The sequence below is a fragment of the Pseudorca crassidens genome, chromosome 7 (genome assembly GCF_039906515.1).
Source record: "Pseudorca crassidens isolate mPseCra1 chromosome 7, mPseCra1.hap1, whole genome shotgun sequence".
NCBI lineage: Eukaryota > Metazoa > Chordata > Mammalia > Artiodactyla > Delphinidae > Pseudorca > Pseudorca crassidens.
In genome coordinates this window covers 56,238,338-56,260,460 of record NC_090302.1, presented here as the reverse complement: position 1 = coordinate 56,260,460, position 22,123 = coordinate 56,238,338, and the positions used below count along the sequence as shown (strand labels likewise).

Sequence of the window (22,123 nt, the reverse complement as noted above, 5' to 3'; positions counted from 1 at the left end):
GCGGGACTGACGGGCTGACACAAACACACCCTCGCACGTGTCCGAGGATGGGTTGGGCCAGGGGCCGGGGGGCGTCGCTGATAGGTGCTGAGTCGGTGCTGGAGAACCCCGGGAGGAGGAGCAGCGCTGGGCGGGGGCCCGCAGGGGTGTGGTGGGTGTGGGCTGAGAGAACCCTACGCCCAGACGTGAAGAATCTGAGACGGAAGCCGAGTCCCGAGTGTCGAAGAGCAGGTAAAGTTTTTAGAAGTAAAGTGAAATGGAAGAATTACAGGAGTAGGGAGAGGAAAAGTTTAAGTGGGATGGAAGTTGGACCTGCAACTTTTAGACAGTTTTGGCAAGAAAATTTTAAACGTTTTTGGAATGAAATACCGTTAGAAAATTAATTCTGGCTCGTGTAAAAGGGTGATTTCAGACTGTTAAAATAATAACTTTACTGCTCAAGTCGGCCATCGGAGATTTCATAGCGTGTAATTAAATGGTTAACAATTACTGTGGCGTACTCCTGGTCTTTTTTCTCAGCTTCATCTGAGCAGACTGAATTTTTGCATCAACACAAAATTTTTAATACATTTCGGTATTGGTATCTATTCTACCAGAAGTCACAGGCAGTTCAGATGGCACGATGCTCTTGGTATACTCCACCCATATATCCAGAGTCAATTATTTTTCTTTCTTAAGAGGAAATAATATAGCACAGGAGGCTACTAAAATACACGTATTAATTTATAATTCTGTAATTGATAATGAGCCAAATTAATTTCTCTATCGGAAATTCTTCAGGAATAGAAAAATAATTGAATGTTGTTGGAAATCGTGGTTGAAGTGAACCAGTTGTTTGACTCTTTACTAGTGGAAGTGAACTTGAACAAGTCACTTTACCTTTTTGGCCTCAGTTTCTTCATCTGTAAAATGGGCATAATGACAGTACCTAATTAATAGGTTGCTGTAGGATTAAATGCATTAATAAATGTAAAGTCGAAAGTGCCAGTCCCATATAGTTAGCCCAAGATAAGTTTTAATCATTATAATACTAGTAGTGGTAGCTGAATAAGATGAATATTTTCATATCTGAAACTGGGAAGTGTACTAGTGCTTTTATCTAATAGCTCCTGAAAAGTTGTGTTAATTTTTTGGTCCTTGATTATAACTGTAATTTTAAAATAATCTAATCTGTCACTGGCTTCCCATATGCTGTTTTCGAGACTATCAGTGACTTCTTTCACTGAAAACAATGGTTAACATAGCGCTTGACTCATTAGGGCAGCTGTATTTAAACTAAGGAGCCTCTTCTTGAATCCATTCATAATGTAGGATTATTTGGTAATAGAATAATTCCCAAGTTTGTCTTGTATATTACTTTTAATATTTTATTTAGCGACATTATATTTATGTAGTGTGTTCGTTACCCTTGTCTCCACAGTGTTTTATAGTTATGACTCACATAAGAAACAGTCCTTTCACACGTCATTATTTTTAAGTAGTAAAATATCTTCCAAATTGATGTCACAAGATTTTGGACCTGGAAGAAACCATAGAGTTCTAGTCCAAGCATCTAGTTTTACAGACTGGAAACGGGTGTTTAGAATGAGGCTGGAGAATGGCTGCATCAAAGTGCTAAGAAGTTGCTTATAGGTTTGAATAAATTACAGGTGTTTTCAGAAACATTTTGTATATAGTGTTTCTTAAGCCCTGCAAAAGAGCAGGGAGACTGTTTCTCTTCACATAAAGGTAAATTTCTGAATGCTTTGAATCATTCCTAGTGACTAATGTTCAGAATACTGTATTCCCATATGATCTAATAGAATCCATACTTAGAACTTAAAACATTCTTTTGTTTATAAACATAATAATGTATTTCTGATGTTCTTAGTCCAAGAGAGAGAAAATTCTTGCAGTTTAGTAGCAAAAAGTAATGTGATGGTCTCAAAGAGATAATTAAAAATTTGACTTCCTCAATTTTTTGGTATTTGATGTATACAAACATTTTGTAAATAATAGATTTGACAAACCACACTTGTAGATGCTAGAAAATCATTTCTTTTTCTGTACTAGCCTACAGTCTGAGTCATTACTAAATAAATGCTTTGAGTGGGCACAACTTTCAGAAACCCATAGGTTATAACTGTTTTGTATGCAATTAGTAAATATAGATGCTCCAGAACAATATTCTATAGACTGGGCACATGAGTATGATTTTCAGCAAATAGGTGACTCAGATACCTTATTTATAAATAAGTGGTATATGGTATTTTAGTAATGAAAAACAGTCACTTAGATATTATCATTTGTTCTCTTTTGTCTTCTAGTATATGTTTGTAAGATATTGAATTAACCCTTATTTTGAAATTTACTGTAAGAATTTTACAGCTGCTCCATACACTACTGAGCCTTTTAGTGAGCAAGAAATCACATACATTAGATATAGAGGGTGCCACATTATCATTACAGAGCAACCCAATGACATTAGTACCTTGAGCACCTTGTATAACTTAAATCTCAGTTTCTTCATCTGTGCTATGAGAGTGTTGATTGTACAAATATGTATCTGCCAGAGCTAGACATTCAGAGCCCTGATATCAAAAGAGAAGTTCCCTACTCTTCAGTGGTGTATAGTTGAGTAGGGAAACAGATGCTTTTCAAAAGATGATGATTCTATAATGGAGTTAAAAGGTATAGAGACGTTTATACTTGAACTGATTCTTAAAGAAGTTGAAGATCGCTTCTGGATTTTTTTTGGAGGGTTTGAGAGGGGCATTCCAGAATGCTGAACTACAGTGAATGCAAGGCATGGAACAGCATAGTGTTTCTGGGTACTACAGGTACTTCGTCTGGCTACAGTATGGTCTCTCCAGGGTAGTGTCTGCTCTCTAGGAGGTATGCAGGATGACCAGCTGGGGAGAGGGAAGAAAATATCACAGCTTTAGTATATTCTATTTTTGTTTTATCCTGTTAAAATTTCTAAATTTTTTGGTCTGCTTTTTGTGGTGTTATAATAGGACTACATGTGTATGATCTATAAAAGATTTATAATTTTATCATATTTAATATAAGTAATATATAGCAATATGTTTTATATATAATATTTGTGATAGAACTAGGACTAAGACTTAGCATACTTCGTCTCAGAGTTGTATTTTAGAAGGGATCTCATTCATGTATTTGGGGCAACTGAGAGAAATAACAATTAGCATTAGAAATAGGGAGAAAATCAGCTACTAAGTGGAAATGAATAGAAAATACTTAATAGTTGGGAAGTTATGTCTAATAAGAATTTTTGCCTCTTCTGAATTTTAAATTATATTTTTGAAAGCTTTTAAATTTTAAAATATTTTTGAAAGCTTTAAGAATATTGCTATGTAGTTTTAAAAGCTTGTAGTTATAGAAGAGGCATCAATGTGCCAGTGACCCCAGCAGTGCTGAACTTGAAATTTTAATTTTGGCCATTTAAAATAATATTTTGGTGAAAATAAGCTTGAATATTATATATCCTTGTTAAAATTATAGTTGATTTCTGAATTAAGTTGTTAAAAAGTGGTACATGTAATGAGCTGTTAAAAAAAAGTCTTTCTTAAAATACAGCTAAAGATTATTTAGTTTTGTAATTGCTTTTTAGTTGGGCATGAGCATACAAAAGCATCATCATGAAGCCTCAAAAATTTAAAAATAGAGGTTTCCAAGTACAAGCAGTAATTGAAATATAAATGGATTTTGTACACTGATTTTAATCTCCTCTTCAGTTAAATTTGAAATTTGTTGACGTGTTTATTCTCAATTAAGATCAAAATCCAGAAAGTAATTGGGAATTTTAACAAGGTGCTTCTTACTCCCTAGTAGTCCAACTCCCCCATCCCCCCTGGATTCTGTAATTCTGTCTTTTTAATGTAAATCTAAAAATTGGGGCCCTTTGGTAATAGAATCTGGATTTGCTTGTGCAGAACTGTAGAATGTTAGAGCTTGATACTCCACGTAGTTCTATTTATTATAGTTGCCATTCTTCAAAAAGCAAAAAGTGCTATTTAAGAAGGTTCAGAAAATGTTTAAGTGCAGTGATGAAAGGATGAAGGATTTCAACTAACAAGACATTTATTGAGCACCTGCTTTGTTCTATGACTTAAGGGACAATTCCTGGCCCAAGAAGTTTAAAAAAGGGTACATACACAGTTATGGTAAAATGTAAAATGTGTTAAAACTGATTTTCAAACTTGTTCCATTGTCAGAACACCTGGAAGTCATGGGACTGCTTGCAGAATATCCTGAAATATTGATATATTTAGTTGTATGATTTTTTGCTAGGGGATACAAAAGGCTTAAAACAAATTATGGAAGGAAACCCTTAATTGACGAGATTCTATCTAGTACCTAAGGTTTTTCTCCCTACGAACAGGGAGAACATAATCACTTTTGGATTTTTGATGGTATATCTTGGTTTCGATGCAGTCAAAAATCTGTGTCTAACTTGGCCCTCCGTAGGCTGTCTGTATACTTGGTTCCTCCCTATCTGGGGTTCTGCATCCGCGGATTCAACCAGCTGAGGATCCTGTAGTGCTATAGTATTTACTATTGAAAAAGATCCGCGTATAAGTGGACTCACGCAGTTAAAACTCCTGTTGTTCAAGGATCAGCTGTATATTCTAAGTGTGCATACTCTGAGGACTACTGTGATAAGCTTTATTATAGAGTGTTAGGAGAGTGCAGAGGAGGGATCAACTACTCTGGGGAGGTGGGGAAGTTGGCATTGAAAAATATTTCATTAGATTTTATTCTAGAGGTCATAATTTTGGAAGGTGAGTAGACTATTGATAGGTGACGTTGAGGAGTTCATTAAACAATTATTTGACCTATGCTATGGTAAGTAGTATGTAAAGCCCTGTAGTTACAATGATAGACATGACTTTATCCCTTACTTCAAGGTGGTAGGTAAACAATTACATGTATGGAAGCAGGAGAGTACAGTGTATTCCAGAGGAATAGTTTATACCCAGTGGTTGGTTAGAGTGTAGGATGATGAGGTACTGTCATGGCAGATAAGTCTGGAAAGGTAAGCTGGGACTAATTATGGAGGACCTTGTTTGCTTGCTAAGGAATTTAGAATGTAGACAGTGTAGATTCATCACGGGTTTTAGCTAAGGGAGTGACATGATTTTACTAGTATTACTAGTATTTTGAGGTTTGAAGACTGAAATGGAAGGAGAGAGAATGGAGAAAGGAAACCAATTAAAAGGCTCTGGAGTTAATACCATCAAGAGATAATAAGAGATAATAAGCAGTAGAAACAAATAATAAATAAGGATACTTATTATATGCTGAAGTAAATTCAGCAAGTAGAAGTGGTATAATGGCAAGCTATTGGATGTGGGTCTGATGGAGAGGATGAGGGCCAAAATTTGAGCCCAGGTGATGGTGATACCGAGGGAATGTGAGAGGAGCATGCATTTGAAGATGTGCAGCTCAGAATTATTAGAAGGCGGAATATGGAGCTCAGCAGAGTGACTAGAGCTAGATTAGAGGTGTTTAATGAGGAATTAACCTGCAGAAGGATGATGGTTGAAGAAATGGGAGGGAATGAGATTGCCCAGGACAGAGTCTAGTAAAAAAAAAACAAGGGGACCGGGCTTCCCTGGTGGCGCAGTGGTTGAGAGTCTGCCTGCCGATGCAGGGGATGCGGGTTCGTGCTCCGGTCCGGGAAGATCCCACATGCCGTGGAGTGGCTGGGCCCATGAGCCATGGCCGCTGGTTCTGCGCGTCCGGAGCCTGTGCTCCGCAACGGGGGAGGCCACGACAACTTTGTGTAAGGATTGACTTATCTTAAATTTGGAAAGATTAGAAAAATATGATTGAAGTGTGTATAATGTGTATTAAAAACTGAAATACTTAATTGAGAAGAGGCAGTTAAGGAAGCTGAAAAGAGTTTATTCTGGAATAAATAAAAGGTGTTAGTTGGAATATAGTAAACTTACAGACTTTAGCATTTTAGGAGATTTTGTTCCATTTGAAAATAATAATTTGGAAATGATTTAGATCTAATACAGTAAAAATGCCCTAATAGATTGTAGTGTGTTTTGCCTTAAAGTTCGTTTCTCATTGTATTTGTGCCCTTGTATTTATTTTTATTTCTAAGAAAAAAATTAGAGCAGGGAAAAGAAATCATGTTTTTGGAGAGAAGATTAGGTCCTTTTCATATTTGTGTTTTAGTTTTCAAATCCTCTCTAGGCTCTCTCCACAGGATTAGAGAACAAATAATAGCTGTTTTCATTTCCAAGGAACTTCCATAATAATATGAATCTTTAAAATATATATTAAATTACTTGAAGTCGTTGTTCTTTTTTTTTTTTTTTTAATGGGAAACACTAATAAACCCCAGTGGTAGTATTATATATAACCAAGCCCTTTGTTATATCATCTTCCACCCAGGACCCGTGAGTGTTCCAAAATTAATCGTGCTTAAAAGTCAGGATACGGGCTTCCCTGGTGGCGCAGTGGTTGAGAGTCCGCCTGCCGATGCAGGGGACATGGGTTCGTGCCCCGGTCCGGGAAGATCCCACATGCCGCGGAGCGGCTGGGCCCGTGAGCCATGGCCGCTGAGCCTGCGCGTTCGGAGCCTGCGCTCCGCAACGGGAGAGGCCACAACAGTGAGACGCCCGAGTACCGCAAAAAAAAAGTCAGGATATTAAGCATATACACTTTGCAAAAAGACTTAGGAAGACCAATGAAGTATTAATAGTGGTTATTGCTAAGTAGAAAGATCCTGGGTATTTTTCATTTTCTTCTTTTAATTTTCTGTATGTCCTAGATTTTCTATAATAAGCATATTACTTTTATAGTTAATAAAAGATTTTATTTAAAGGCAATTAGTATTTATAATTTTGAATAAGAATTGGGTTAAAAATATGTATCATCAAAGTTTTAAGGCAGTACAGTCATGTTAAATGTTGTAACTGGGTGGTACAGCTGTGGATGATTAATTTTCCCTTCCACTTTCTACTCTTTTTCTACAATGACCATGTGTTACTGTTGTTATTTTTTATAATACCATTCAAAACTTAAAATCTACAGATTCTGTAAGTGCAGTTTTAAAGGGTTGGAATAGCTAGTGCTAAGAACTCACCCCAAACTTTCATATTTAAAGCTTTTGAGTAGAGCCATCTGAATGTACCTTCAGACAAAAATAACTCTCTGATAGTTTCTTTTATATCTCTTCAAATGTTAGTACATCTGGGGATTTAGACCTTTTCATTTCTGTCTAGGCATCCCTCTAAAAGATAAAAAAAAAAAGATGAGAATACAGATTGAGATAAACCAGTTTAAGGTAAAACTATTTACCTCTTGCTATAATTTGTAAGTACTACTTTACTAATATTGCTCTTTTGTGGGAGTTTAAGCCTTCTAAATTAGAATCAGTGAAAAAACATTGCCAAGATGTAATGCAGAAAGTGTTTGAGTTGCTATTTAGCAGACAAAGTGTTTTGTGGATCTTCTATTTCCAAAAGATAGCCCCATTTCTCTTTCAGATACATCTCATCTGCTAGATACCATTTCTTCAAATGGTAACATCCCAGTTTATAATAACTACAGTTTGGGTTTGCAAAAGCTTTAAAGGTAAACAGTTTTGTTCCAGTTTTACAATCTATACTAGCCTAGTACATTGACTTTTATGATAATGGTGTGCATTCTCAGCTTTTTGAAGTTGAGATCAGAAAGAAAATCTCTCTTACAAAATGTGCATGCAGGTAGAATACTGGATTTTCCCTGTGGCATTTCATGCTTTATGTTTTTAAACTGCTTTTCAATTTCGATAGTAGATTGCCTAACAAATACAGTAAAGGATATAGTAAAGGATATAATTGCTAAATATACAATTCCTGGTGAATTCAGGGTCTATTCTCATGTTTGTTCTAAAAATAAGAACAAATCCATTTCATTTTGTGCTGAGAAGAAAAATCATCTCAAAAACTTATTACATAGAAACATTTTCCCTTAGAAATAGTTATAGATTGTTTCCATGTTAGCCCACAAGCCCAATTTTTAACATACGAATTACTAAAATTGGAAGATAAAAATATTAGAATATAAACAGTAAACAAAATTGAAAACATTTTTTTCTTTTTAATTTATTTTTTTTTTGGCTGCGTTGGGTCTTCGTTGCTGTGCGCAGGCTTTCTCTGGTAGGGGCGAGTGGGGGCTACCCTTTGTTGTGGGGCATGCGGGCTTCAGTAGTTGTGGCACACGGGCTCAGTAGTTGTGGCTTGCAGGCTCTAGAGCGCAGACTCAGTAGTTGTGGTGCACGGGCTTAGTTTCTCTGCGGCATGTGGGATCTTCCCGGGCCAGGGCTTGAACCCGTGTCCCCTGCATTGGCAGGCAGATTCTTAACCACTGTGCCACCGGGAAGCCCCTGAAAACATTTTATATCTCTCTTGAATACTTGTGCTTGAGGAAAAGCAGGTTTAAATTTGGCTCTTTTCTCACAGATAAACTAGTTTCCTGGTTCCCTCCTTTCTTCTGTTGTTGCTGCCTTATCTGCAAGGCTTTCCCTCTGTCTTAACCTTCTTTGTTTTCTTTCATAGCATTTATTTCAACCTCACATACAATATGATTTAATTATATATCTTTTTCTTCTCTTTCACTAGAATATAAAATCTATGAGGGCAGGGACTTTTTCTGCTTGGTTTGTTGTTTGACTTCTATAAATGTTGATTTAGAATTAAGTGGTTATAAGGTCTACAGGTCATTTTCAAAAGTGTTTGGGGCTTGTCTCTCAAAAGGTGTTTCCCAGATCACCAGCGTAAGAATTGTGTTAAAGGCAGATTCCTTGGTCCCAGAATAGCATATTTAAATCTGTAAACTCAGAATCTCAGAGTGGGGATTAGGAAGCTACAGTTTTAATAAACTCCATAGATGATTTTTATGTACAATAAAGTTCTAGGAGTGATACTTCAGGATATAGTAACACTGTTTCATGATTGATTTCCCATCAGAATTAAAATTTTTTCTCTCATTGGAGTATTTTTTTTTATCACTGCTTTTATACTTGTCAACCTTTATTAGCATTGTATTTTGGGTTATAGAATGAAGGGAAGGTAGGAGAGAATTAAGAAGCAGATTCATATATTCATGTCTTCGTGTGGAATACAGCTTGAAGAAGTAAGTGGTAACAAGTGAGGGAAGTGTTGGGGGAGGGGTGAGGAGGCATGCTACTAAAGAATGGAAAGACCTTGGAAGTCATGTGTTTGTCATAGACTATTACATGGAGCAATCTCTATTTTAATTTAGAATTATGTTGAAGTATTCTATGAGTAATCCCTGTTACATAGGGCTAATGTGTTAAATAGTACCAAAATTTTAAAAAGCCTTAAGTTAAAGACCTAAGACTCTATTCCCGTCGCTTTTATTCATTTAAACCTATTTGTATGATCTTACATCATATATCAGCTGTGGATAATAATGCTATTCTTTGTGTTTCTCATTTGATTTTGGGGAGCAATGAAAGGAGATCCAAGGTTAGCTCTCATAGCATTGCTCTGCACTATATCAGGCAGAGTAATGTACTAATTGACCTCATAGTCTTTTGGTTGATTTTTAAATTTTGTGTTTCTCTTTTATAGTTCAGTATGAGTTCAAGCCTTTATAAAGTTTAAAGTTTTTAATTAGAGTTCTAAAACATCCCCTACTCCATACAGTATGCCAAAGTGTGTGTGGGAGTATGCGCAGGTGCCTACATTTTAGTTCTTCTAGGGAGAGGGTGCAGAAGTTTATTAGGTCAGCAGAGGAGTACAGAGCCAAAAAAAGCTTAAGAACCATAGTTTTAAACCACAGAATTAACAAACATCCAATAAATTATGATGATGTTTGGTTAGAGAAAATTCCAGTTAATTGAAGGAAAAATTAGGCCTTTAACAGAAATAACAGAATTTGAATAGTACCTGAAGATAAATATTCTTATGTTATGCCTATGTTTATTCTATTAGGTGTTCAAAGAGACTTTATTAAGTAATAGTTTTGCTCTGCATTAAATTAAGAGGAAAAATGTCCTGGAAATAGCCCCCTTGGTATTCTAGAACTCTGAAAGAATTAATATATGGCTTACTGTACTGAAGATGTCTTAACTTTGTGAGTAAAGTGAGTTTAATTCTGGTTTTGCCAGTGACACTTGTGTTGAACTAGACATTGGCTTTCTCTAGAATTTCATTTACAGTCATTGGCTGTTAACTTCATCAAATTCAGAGCAATTTCAAAACATCTGGAGTGCCTTCTTGTCTACTTGTCTGTTTCTTTTTTCTATGTCTAGTGAAATCCTAATTATTTTCTGAGGCTCAGCTTAGATTTTACTTCCTCTTTGAAGCCTGATACAGAATTAATTGCTTTTTTCACTGTATTCCATGATTCTTTGTTTTGCATTTGGTTATAGCACTTAAAAAATTTATGGTAGTGATGTGTCTGTCTATCTATATTATGATGGTAGTTGTTTGGTAATTCTTGAACTAATGAAATAAATGAGCTAATAAAAATCAAATAAATATTCAGTTATATCAAGTCAGAATTGCTGCTTGTTTTTAAAAGACTCGGCAGTCATCTCCTCAGGAAAACTTTGCATATTTCTTCCCCCCTCTTCTTTTCAGCTTGGTTATATTCTTCTGTTCTTAACCCACTTTTTGTATTCGTATGATTTGTATTGAAGTTTTTGAATACCATGATATTGAAGTTATCTGTTTGCCTCACCAAAGTTTAAGATTTTCTTACGCATTTCTTTGTTTCTAGAAATAAGCTCTTCAAGTGCAGAGAACCTCAGTATGTATTAATTGGGTTGAGTTCAGATACCATATCCTCTCTTAAGGGATGGGTACAGTATTTAAAAGCATAATAGCAGGTAGTGTATGGTTAATGTAGTAAGACAGGTACTGTTCCTTATATTAAACATATTTACAGTGCTTATTACTTGATAGGCAGTGTAGAGGTATTCGAGATGAAAACGGAAAGACAAGAGTTGATAAACGAAGTTGATGTAGAGGTCATTCCAGGCAACAAGAATAGCATTTTCAAAAGTGCAAAGGCAAAAAAGTCACTGTATATAGCTAGGGAATGGTCAGTAGTTTAGTTTGGCTAGAGTGCTAGTTATATATAGAAAAGTAATGACAGCTGTGACTGGAAGGACCAGCTTATGGAGCCAGGTCATAGAGGGCCTAATATGCTGTGCTAATAAAGAATATGATATTCCATTTTAGTGACTTATTAAATTTCAAGCTTTCAAGCTAGAGAGTTACAAGGGACACATAGATGAGATGAATTAGAAGAGAAAACTAACGTCAGTTTGATTTTTCCCATCCCTTAATTTTCACCTTTCTTAATTTTAATTTTTTATTTTGCTTCTCTTAGCAGATTATGTAGAAATGTATCTGAAAATATATGTTTTTTTTTAATTTGTCATCCATTTTATACACATCAGTGTATACCTGTCAATCCCAATCTCCCAATTCAACACACCCCCACCCCCTGCCACTTTCCCCCCTTGGTGTCAATACGTTTGTTCTCTACTTCTGTGTCTCAATTTCTGCCCTGCAAACCGGTTCATCTGTACCATTTTTCTAGGTTCCACATATATGCGTTAATATATGATATTTAGTTTTCGCTTTCTGACTTACTTCACTCTGTATGACAGTCTCTGGGTCCATCCACATCCCTACAAATGACCCAATTGCATTCCTTTTTATGGCTGAGTAATATTCCATTGTATATATGTACCACATCTTCTTTATCCATTCGTCTGTCGAAGGGCATTTAGGTTGCTTCTGTGACCTGGCTATTGTAAATAGTGCTGCAATGAACACTGGGGTGCATGTGTCTTTTTGAATTTTGGTTTTCTCTGGGTATATGCCCAGTAGTGGGATTGCTGGGGCATATGGTAATTCTATTTCTGGTTTTTTAAGGAACCTCCATACTGTTTTCCATAGTGGCTGTATCAACTTACATTCCCACCAACAGTGCGGGAGGGTTCCCTTTTCTCCACACCCTCTCCATTATTTGTTGTTTGTAGATTTTCTGATGATGCCCATTCTAACTGGTGTGAGGTGATACCTCACTGTAGTTTTGATTTGCATTTCTCTAATAATTAGTGATGTTGAGCAGCTTTTCATGTGCTTCTTGGCCATCTGTATGTCTTCTTTGGAGAACTGTCTATTTAGATCTTCTGCCCATTTTTGGATCGGTTTGTTTATTTTTTTAATATTGAGCTGCATGAGCTGTTTATATATTTTGGAGATTAATCCTTTGTCCGTTGATTCGTTTGCAAATATTTTCTCCCATTCTGATGGGTGTCTTTTTGTCTTGTTTATGGTTTCCTTTGCTGTGCAAAAGCTTTTAAGTTTCATTAGGTCCCGTTTATTTTTGTTTTTATTTCCGTTACTCTAGGAGGTGGATTAAAAAAGATCTTGCTGTGGTTTATGTCAAAGAGTGCTCTTCCTATGTTTTCCTCTAAGAGTTTTATAGTGTCCGGTCTTACATTTAGGTCTCTAATCCATTTTGAGTTTATTTTTGTGTATGGTGTTAGGGAGTGTTCTAATTTCATTCTTTTACATGTAGCGGTCCAGTTTTCCCATCACCACTTATTGAAGAGACTGTCTTTTCTCCATTGTATATCCTTGCCTCCTTTGTCATAGATTAGTTGACCATTGGCACGTGGGTTTATCTCTGGGCTTTCTATCCTGTTCCACTGATCTATATTTCTGTTTTTGTGCCAGTACCATATTGTCTTGATTACTATAGCTTTGTAGTATAGTCTCAAGTCAGGGAGTCTGATTCCTCCAGCTCCGCTTTTTTCCCTCAAGACTGCTTTGGCTATTCGGGGTCTTTTGTGTCTCCATACAAATTTTAAGATTTTTTGTTCTAGTTCTGTGAAAAATGCCATTGGTAATTTGGTAGGGATTACCATGAATCTGTAGATTGCTTTGGGTAGTGTAGTCATTTTCACAATATTGATTCTTCCAATCCAAGAACATGGTATATCTCTCCATCTGTTGGTATCATCTTTAATTTCTTTCATCTGTGTCTTATAGTGTTCTGCATACAGGTCATTTGTCTCCCTAGGTAGGTTTATTCCTAGGTATTTTATTCTTTTTGTTGCAATGGTAAATGGCAGTGTTTCCTTAATTTCTCTTTTATATTTTTCATCATTAGTATATAGGAATGCAAGCGATTTCTGTGCATTAATTTTGTATCCTGCAGCTTTACCACATTCATTGATTAGCCCTAGTAGTTTTCTGGTGGCATCTTTAGGATTCTCTGTGTATAGTATCATGTCATCTGCAAACAGTGACAGTTCTACTTCTTCTTTTCCAATTTGTATTCCTTTTATTTCTTTTTCTTCTCTGATTGCCGTGGCTAGGACTTCCAAAGCTATGTTGAATAATAGTGGCGAGAGTGGACATCCTTGTCTTCTTCCTGATCTTAGAGGAAATGCTTTCAGTTTTTCAACACTGAGAATGATGTTTGCTGTGGGTTTGTCGTATATGACCTTTATTATGTTGAGGTTGGTTCCCTCTATGCCCACTTTCTGTAGAGTTTTTATCATAAATCGGTGTTGAATTTTGCCAAAAGCTTTGTCTGCATCTGTTGAGATGATCGTATGTTTTTTTCTTCAATTTGTTAATATGGTTTATCACATTAATTGTTTTGTGTATATTGAAGAATCCTTGCATTCCTGGAATAAATCCCACTTGATCTTGGTGTATGATCCTTTTAATGTGTTGCTGGATTCTGTTTGCTAGTATTTTGTTGAGGACTTTTGCATCTATATTCATCAGTGATATTGGTCTGTAATTTTCTTTTTTTGTAGTATCTTTGTCTGGTTTTGGTATCAGGGTGATGGTAGCCTCATAGAATGAGTTTGCGAGTGTTCCTTCCTCTGCAATTTTTGGAAGAGTTTGAGAAAGATGGTTGTTAGCTCTTCTCTAAATGTTTGATAGAATTCACCTGTGAAGCCATCTGGTCCTGGACTTCTGTTTTTTGGAAGATTTTTTAATCACAGTTTCAATTTCATTACTTGTGATTGGTCTGTTCATATTTTCTATTTCTTCCTGGTTCAGTCTTGGAAGGTTATACCTTTCTAAGAATTTGTCCATTTCTTCAAGGTTGTCCATTTTATTGGCATAGAGTTGCTTGTAGTGGTCTCTTAGGATGCTTTGTATTTGCAGTGTCTTTGTAACTTCTCCTTTTTCATTTCTAATTTTATTGATTTGAGTCCTCTCCCTCTTTTTCTTGATGAGTCTGGCTAATGGTTTATCAATTTTGTTTATCTTCTCAAAGAACCAGCTTTTAGTTTTATTGATCTTGAAAAGCTAGAAAGAAGAGACAGACAGTATTTTCTTTTGCCAAATAATTTAGATAATACACTAGATTTAAATATGTAAATAAATAATTTAAGTTGGACTTCGTTTTGTTTCTTTAATTGGATAATTTCAGTCTTCTCACAGTTCTCAGAGGAAAAAAATTACGTTAAATACAGAATTTTACCAATTTAAGTTACTATATCTTCCAAGTTATTTTCTACAACTTTGTTTACCAGTAACCAAAAAAATGAATAGGACAAATATAATTAATAAATTGCAAATACATATTGATAATATCAGCTGGTTGTGTTTAATTTGACAGCTTGGTTTTTATAGACCCAAACCTGTATTTTTAACAGATAGTTACTTATAAGAATATCATCTTAAAATAAACATCATAACATGCTAAATAAAAGATGGTAGAAACATTTTAATGTATTAAATATGACATTATTTCATGGTGATCCACAGAACCATTTATATTCTCCAGTTTATCTGAATCCCTGATTATGATACAATTGCCAGTACATTAGTAAGTTCCTCTACTTACTAATTCCATGGTAGAGAATTTGGTTGGTAGTGAAATTGAAATCAAGTCTTTTTTTTAAGTTTTATGGCAAGTGTGTAAATGATAAGATAACTGAGATCTATTTTAATTTTTTATTAGCAGTTTAAGTCCTTTTTTACTAAGAGTTAACATTTATTCATTTCTTTCTATATGCTAAATACTCTGCTAAGCATTCTATTCAATACATGCTCTTTGAAGAAGATTTGAAAAAAATAGAAATGTGTCAAAAAATAAAAATCACCTTTCCCATCAGATATCACTTGTTAGCCTTCTTTATCTCATCTGTATACATATGTATCATTTACTCTCATATACACACACAAATTCAATACAAAATTCGGATTTTCCACTTATAGTTTATATATTTTGCCATATATTCTGCTTATCACTTACTAGATTTGATTTTACTTGTTACTTGATTGTTGTGTGTGAATATTGTTACATGTAAAACTATACACGAACGGGAAAGCAACGGTAGGACCCTGTAGTGATGGTTTTGTTTTTTTTTGTTTGACCCTGTAGTTTTTTCTTGTAAGAAATTTATTTTTTGCCATGTGGATTAGCTATCTAGTGCTTTGTTTGGCTACCAACAACAACAACAAAAAATGACAAGACTTTTTACAAAAAATTTGCCTAACTCATTAAGAAATAGGTTGAAGCCATCAGTCATGGCATGATGAGTTTGTGAGATTTATAGTAAGAATATACCTTAAAACTATTTTAAAATGTTTCCAGTCACACACGTTAGTTCCTAATGTTTTCGTTACTTTATAACTATCCTTCTCAACAATACTTATGATTAAGTTGCCAATTTAGAGCAGGGAGTAGAGATAGCCTGTTTTGGCTGCCTTATTAAATGCTATTGTATGTTACTCTGTTTGAAAGGCTTTATCTGTATTAACTTATTTAATCCCCACAACTCTTGAAGTAATTAATGATTTACATAACCTGTTTTACAAATGAAGAAATGAGACACAGAAAAATTAATTTGCCCAAACTAATTAGTGGCAGAAGCTGGATTTGAATCCAGACTGTTTGGCTCCAGAGCCCAGGTACTTAATCACAGTGTTTGTTGCTTATGAGCAAGAGTTGAAGGGATTGAGAGAAAGGAGCCTTCTACCTGAAAGAGAGGCTGGGGAGAATAGGATCATTAAAGATTTCAAGGTGGAGGGAGTATTTAGATACTTGTGGTGGTGGGATTGACAGTATGTATTTGCAGTATAAATTATTGAAAATAAGTATGCATATAAAGTATAACAACTGTGAAAATCTGAAGGAAATAGTGTAACTAATGTACATGGACTTTGCTTAGCAATCCAGTGATTAGTATTTGTCTTATTGGTAGTTTATTAATTTACAAAATAATGTGTACACATCTTAGTGGCAAAAAATTAAACAATACAAGAAGTATTACAATAAAAATGTCTGCTCTACATTTTTCTGGTCCCCTAGTAAAATAGGCTACGACTGTCACTAGTTTCTTGTATTCAACTGGGTGTCTCAGTTTTTTGTTTTGGGTTTTTTTTTTCTGTTTGTGTGAAGCTTTATTTTTTAATTGAGGTGTAAGTTGGTTTACAATACTAGTTTCAGGTGTACAACATACTGATAAAAAATTTTTATAGATTATATTTCATTTAAAGCTATTATAAAATATTGGCTGTATTTCCTGTGTTGTACAATATATCCTTGTAGCTTATTTATTGTATACATAGTAGTTTGTACCTGTTAATCCCCTGTCCCCACAGGTAAACATTAGTTTGTTTTCTATGTCTGTGGGTCTGTTTTTGTTTTGTTATATTCATTCATTTGTTTTATTTTTTAGATTTCACATATAAGTGATATCATACAGTAATTGTCTTTCTCTGTGTGACTTATTTCACTAAGCATAATACTCTCCAGGTCCCATCTTTGTTGTTGCAGATGATAAAATTTCATTCTTTTTTATGGCTGAGTAAGTATTCTGTTGTGTATATATGTACACCATATCTTTTTTATCCACTCATCTGTTGATGGACACTTAGGTTGCTTCCATATCTTGGCGATTATAAATAATGCTGCTATGAACATTGGGATGCATGTATCTTTCCAAATTAGTGTTTTCAGTTTCTTTGGATATATACCTAGGAGTGAAATTGCTGGATCATATGGTAGTTCTATTTTTAGTTTTTTGAGGAGCCTCCATACTGTATTCCATACTTGCACCAATTTACATTCCCACCAATGATGTACAAGGGTTCCCTTTGCTCCACATCCTCACCAACATTTGTTATTTGTGGCCTTTTTGATAATAGCCATTCTGACAGGTGTAAGATGATATCTCACTGTGATTTTGATTTCCATTTCTCTGATGATTAGCAATGTTGAGCATCTTTTCGTGTGGCTGTTGGCCATCTGTATGTATTATTTAGAAAAAAAGTGTATTCAGGTCTTCTGCCCATTTTTTAATTGGGTTGTTTGTTTTTTTGATATTGAGTTGTATGAGCAATTTACATATTTTGGATATTAACCCCTTATCAGTCATAATATTTATAAATATTTCCTCCCATTTAGTAGGTTGTCTTTTCACTTTATTGGTGGTTTCCTTTGCTGTGCAAAAGCTGTTAAGTTTAGTTAGGTCCCTTTTTTTATGTTTTGCATTTGTTTCCTTTGCTTTAGGAAAGGAAATATTGGAAAGGAACTATTGCTATAGGAAAGGAAATATTAAAAAATTATTGCTATGAATTATGTCAAAGAGTGTTCTGCCCCTGTTTTCTTCTGGTAGTTTTATGGTTTTCCACCTTACATTTAGTTCTTTTATTTATTTATTTATTTATTTATTTATTATTTGGCTGCATTGGGTCTTAGTTGCAGCATGTGGAATCTTTGTTGCCATGTGCAGGATCTTTGTTGTGCCACGTGGGATCTTTAGTTGCAGCATGCGGGATCTTTTTTTTTTTAGTTGTGGCACATGGGATCTTTAGTTGCAGCAAGTGAACCCTTAGTTGCGGCATGTGGGATTTAGTTCCCTGACCAGGGATCAAACCCAGGCCCCCTGCTTTGGGAGAGCAGAGTCTTAGCCACTGGACCACTAGGGAGGTCCTACATTTAGTTCTTTAATACATTTTGAGTTTATTTTTGTATATGGTATAAGAAAATATTCTAATTTAATTATTTTACATGTAAGCTGTCCATTTTCTTCCAGGACCACTTATTGAAGAGACTGTCTTTTCCCCATTACATATTCTTACCTCCTTTGTCGTAGATTAATTAACCATAAGTGTGTGGGTTTATTTCTGGGCTCTCTATTCTGTTCCATTGATCTACGTGTCTGTTTTTGTGCTAGTACCATACTGTTTTGATTACTGTAGCTTTGTAATATAGTCTGAAGTCAGGGAGCCTGATACCTCCAGCTCTGTTCTTCTCTCTCAAGATTGCTTTGGCTTTCCAGTGTCTTTGCGTTTCCATACAATTTGTCAAATTATTTGTTCTAGTTCTGTGAAAAATGCCATTGGTATTTTGATAGGGATTGCATTGAATCTGTAGATTGCTTTGGGTAGTATGGTCATTTTAACAATATTAATTCTTCCAGTCCCTGAACATGAAATATCTTTCCATCTTTTTGTGTCATTTTCAGTTTTTTTCATTAGTGTCTTAAAGTTTTCCAAGTACAGGTCTTTTACCTCCTTAGATTTATTCCTAGGTGTTTTATTCTTTTTGATGTGATGCAAAATGGGATTGTTTATTTCTCTTTCCAATAGCTCATTGTTAGTGTATAGAAGCTCAACAGATTTCTGTATATTAATTTTGTATTCTGCATCTTTACTTAATTCATTGATGAACTTTAGTAGTTTTTGTTGGTGTCTTTGGGATTTTCTGTGTATAGTAGTATCATGTCATCTGCCACCAGTGACAGTTTTACTTATTTTTTTCCAATTTGGATTCCTTTTATTTCTTTTTATTTTTTGGTTACTGTGACAAGGATTTCCAATACTATGTTGAATAAAAGTTAGCCAATTCAAATTTTAACATGTTCAAAACTGAACTTTAGGTTTGTTGTTTTGTTTTCCTTTTCTAAGCCTGTTCTTACCTTCTGAGCAAATGACTCCACTGTCTGGGAAGTTGCTGTGGCCAAAAAAACATGATTTTTTAATTGATTCTTCCTTTTCACTCATTTCTCTTGTTAAGCATATCAACCATTTCTGAGCTTTCTTCCTCTAAAGTATATTTTAAATTTTGCCCATTTCTTTTCACTGTCACCACTTAAGTACAAACTATTATCATCTCTTGCCTGAAATACTGCTATAGTTTCCTGACTTGTTTTTCCTGCTTCTGCTTTTTCCTCCTTGAGTCCATTTTCTACCTGGCAGCCATGGTGAACTTTAAAAAAAATGTACATTGAGAAGTCAGAACCCTGCATCAAGCACTTCATTGGCACTTAGGCTATAGTAAGGAGTTTGGCTTACTGTTCTTTATATACCTACCAAGCCATTTCTCACCTCAGGACCTTTATACTTCCTTTTTGTTTTATCTAGAACACTCTTATTCCCAGGGTTTTCTTTGGGTTTCTGTTTGCTTATTTTTGTTTGTTTGTTTTGGTCATGGCTGGCTCCTCCTCTCATTTTCCTCAGAGAAATTATTCTTGACTGTCCTTCACAGAACTTATAGTATATTATAGTTAAGACTTATGTGTATGTATTTCTTTACTCTTTTTTTGTGTGTCTTCTTACTAGCGTGTAAGCTCAGCAAGGAGGAATCTTGCCTGTAAGTGTTGATGCCAATACCTGTCTCAGTATCTATGTGTATTTAATATTGAATAAAGGAATAAATGAATGAATTAACAAATAAATGGATCTGTCTGGAATTTGTATTGGTCAAGGAGTGAGGTTGAAATCCAACTTTATTTTTCTCTCACATCTAGCTGCTTGTCACAGCATCACTTTTTTCCATTGCTTTGGTATACCATTTTTGTAATATATTAAAGTCCTGGTGTATTTGGGTCTACTTTTGAACTGTCTCCACTACTGTTAGTATGTCTAACTATTCAACTTCTGGTATTAAATTTATTACTGTGACTTTAAAATCCACTTTAATATCTGGTAGGATGAGTTCTCTGTCAAATGATTTTTTCTGAATTTTCCAGAAATGAAATTTTCATGTTTTTATTTTTACATAAGGTACTTTTAATACTTTTTAATAGTATAAAATAGTATTGTGGACTCAACATTTGCACCACCCATGTTTTGGTCACTTGGCCATAAGAAATATTTGGGAGATGGAGAGATCAGCCAAGATGGCAGAGTAGAAAGACCCTAAGCTCACCTCCTCTCATGAGCACCCCAAAATCGTAACTATTCGCAGAACAACCATCAGTGAAAAAGACTGGAACCTACCAGAAAAGATCTTCTACTGCTAAAGACATAAAGAAGGAACCACAATGAGATGGAGTTGAATGATTATTGTCAAAGATAGAGATGTCTCCACGGAGGGAGAGATCTGACTTGGATTTTGAAGAAAGGAAGGGAGCTCACCAGATGATAAGGGGAAGAAAGAACAGAGAGACCGATGCAGAGGTGCAATACCAAGCAGCACATCTGGATAAGGAAATCATCTCCATCATTCCAGCATGGCTGGAAAATGCAAGAGAGCATCAAGTACCTGGAAGACAAAGACCACTGTCTTCTGAATCCCCAGTACCCAAAGCAGAGCCTGGCACCCAGAGGTGCTCAGTAAATGTTTGTGGAGTGAGTGAGTGATGGAATGACAGCAACGGGGCCAGATAGAGAGTCCTGTAACCCATGCTGGACCTTGCAAAACCCAGAGGGCAAGGTGATAATTTAATCAGAAGAAAGATATAATTCAGAAATGACTTCTTAAAATATTTGTTTTCAGTTATGTGACCCAGTGGAGGTGTTAGCTAACCCTGTGGTGGTAATAATGTTGCAAAATATATGTGTACCAAATCAACACATTGTACACATTAAACTTACACAATGGTTTATGTCAATTATATCTCAATAAAGGAGGGGAAAATAAAATATTCATTTTAAAATTAAAAACATGAGAGAACAGCAGGAATTACTAGTTTGTGTGGAATAAGAATGACATTCTTCCCATTCTTGAAATGCACAATAAAGAAAGAGGTTGGTAGCATTGCTTATTTTCTGTGAACACCATAATGTCCACTTGTCACATCCTCCTAATTTCAGTTAAGTCTTCAGCTCTTGTTAGGTGCCTACATCTCTTTTTTATGACCTCTTATTTCAAGTAGGTAGAGGCAAGACTCGCCCCAGCTTTCCCATCTTTCCTCTTTGTGTCTGTGTCACATCTGAAAGTATCTTGAATTTACAGTGTCCTACTTTAAATCCTCGTCAGTACTTGGCAGATATTTAGAGGAGTTAGCCAAGAAAAGGAAGCCAAGCTATCTACCTGCCCACTTTGCAGACTTGTCACAGCTTTAGTATCTTCTAGGGAACATGAACATAACCAGACTATATGAAAGATAAGGACCTAGGGAGCCCTCTGTTCTGCCTGTACTGAAAACTCATGACTGCTTCTATATGGTAAGGATTAGCTGTAGTGGTAGTAAAATGTTCAACAGAACAGCACTAACTTACTAAAAATGCTTATCAGAGTTGTTGAGGTTGGTAAGGCACTTCTCAAGTATCCTTCCTATGTAAATAAAAACTTTACATTTACCTTTGTCCCTTCCTTAAATTAGAAAGGCAAAATCAAGAAATGGAAATTTATTCTAAGCAGAATGTTTGGTTTTCAAAAAATTAGTTATGGTGGTCTTTGGTTGTTATTTAGAGGAATTATGTCACTTATTTGGTGCCACTTCAGGTATGAACAAAGACTTTGAAAGATTTTTTAACTGAAAGATTTTTTAACTTATAATTCTTTGTAATTATTCCCTTATTAGTTTTCCATATTAATGAATGCCTTCTTGCTTAATCCTTGGTTTTTACTTAGTACTTTTTCCATCTATCTGGAGAACTAAATAGTTTAGATCACTTGGTACTTAAAACTTTTCTCCTTTGGTTGTTATTGTGATGTTTCTTCTTTTTTTTTTTTTTGGCCACGCCATGTGGCTTGTGGGATCTTAGTTCCCTGACCAGGGATCGAACCTGGGCCCCTGCAGTGAAAGCGCTGAGTCCTAACCACTGGACCATCAGGGAATTCCCTTATAGTGCTGTTTCTTAACTTAAACTATTGTCTTTTGAGTGTTCCTCTTCTTTTGCTATGTTTTTCTTTATAATTATGG

At 35.3% G+C, this 22,123-nt stretch overlaps 1 protein-coding gene across 4 annotated transcripts in view; it reads left to right on the top strand.

The window, feature by feature from the left end:
* The window catches only part of BRD10 (bromodomain containing 10), a 103,980-nt gene that overhangs the window by 1,299 nt on the left and 80,558 nt on the right, over window positions 1-22,123 (top strand). The window contains exon 1 of one of the 4 annotated variants that reach the window (XM_067744324.1): window positions 161-231. The exons of the other annotated variants lie outside the window; for them this stretch is intronic. The gene's annotated coding sequence lies outside the window, so the exon portion shown is untranslated. Of the gene's footprint in view, window positions 1-160; window positions 232-22,123 lie in introns of those variants that run through there. 4 annotated transcript variants of the gene reach the window in all.